Consider the following 1,402-nt stretch of genomic DNA (forward strand, 5'->3'; position numbering starts at 1 on the left):
TAAGTTCAGGAGAAACTAGAATATTAGACATGGATATAGGAGTGGAGTTAGACGGAAAATATGTATGACCAATATGGGTGATGGGAAGGGAAGAACCATCACCGACGGTGATGCGGTTGGAGGTGTGGACAGGATGGGCGGTGTGGAGGTTACCGGGGTACGCCGCCATGTGAGCGGTGGCGCCACTGTCCATGTACCAATCGCCACCGCCGGTGTAGCTGGACGGGAAGGGAGCGTTGTGGAGGGCCGCCAGGAGGGCCGGGTCCCACGGTGCCGGCGGGAGAGGCGGCGCAGTCATGAGGGGCAGCAGCGGCGGCCCACCTGGCGGCGGCTGCTGACCGTAGGGCGCCGTGTAGGGCTGCGGCGCGGTGTAGTACGCCTGATGTGGCGGAGGCCGAGTGCCGAGAAGGCCCGGGGCAGGGGCCCGAGGAACCGGCATGGAGTAGGCGTGGACAACGCCGGTCCATGGTTCTGGCCGGCGTACCATGGGGCCGGCTGAGGGGCCTGCTGTGGCGGACGGGGCGCTCCTCCCTGAGCACCGCCGCCGCCCCCTGCTTGCGGCCGCCACGTCGACCGCCGCGACGGCCCCCCTGGTTGGCCGCCTGCTGGGGCGGCGGGAAGGGGGTGGCCGGTGCGGGCGGGAACCCGGGCGGGAAGGCGGGCACCGCCGGCTGGGGCGGCGTCGGGCGTGGCGATGGCGGGGCCGAGCCCCCGCGGGTGCCTGCGACGAGGGCGGTGTGGGTCGCGCGAGTCCGTGCCACCCGCATCCGACGCTCCTCCAACTTGAGGTACGCGACCACCTTAGCGAAGGTGGGCTCCGGGATGAGGGTGAGGTTGGAGGCGGCGTTCCCGAAGTCCTCGTTGAGGCCGCTGGAGAGGGTGCTGATGAGGAGCTCGTGTCGATCTTTTCCCCGAGATCACGGAGCTCATCGGCGAGCTTCGTGAGGCGCATGCAAAAATCATCGATGGATGAGTCAAGTTGCTGGCACCCGTAAAACTCACCATAGATCAGAACCTTGCGCTGCAGCCGATTGTCGGTGAAGAGGCCGTTAAGCTTGGTCCAGACCGCATAGGCGTCGCCCTCGTCGTTCACCACGGTGTGAAAGAGGTCGTTGGAGATGGTGAGGTAGAACCAGCGGATGATGGTGGCGTCGAGGATCATCCACTCCTCGTCGTTGATCATGAGCACCGAGTCCACGGTGCCGTCCACGTGGCCGTGCAGGAGGTACTCACGGAACACAAGCGAAAAATACCGCTTCCAAGCGCAGTAGGAGGCGGTGATGTGATCAAGCTTGACCGGAACACGCTCATGGATGTTGAGGTCGCGGACGAGAGTGACATCGGGACCGGCAAACGGGTTGGAAACGGTGGACGAGGAGGAGCTCATGGCTGGTTCGGCGCT

The 1,402-nt window shown here is 65.3% G+C and overlaps 1 pseudogene; it reads left to right on the forward strand.

The window, feature by feature from the left end:
• The first annotated feature begins 465 nt into the window (after positions 1 to 465).
• Positions 466 to 1,402, forward strand: part of LOC119280246 — an 8,429-nt pseudogene continuing 7,492 nt past the window's right edge.

Source organism: Triticum dicoccoides, chromosome 3B, assembly GCF_002162155.2.
Source record: "Triticum dicoccoides isolate Atlit2015 ecotype Zavitan chromosome 3B, WEW_v2.0, whole genome shotgun sequence".
Lineage (NCBI taxonomy): Eukaryota > Viridiplantae > Streptophyta > Magnoliopsida > Poales > Poaceae > Triticum > Triticum dicoccoides.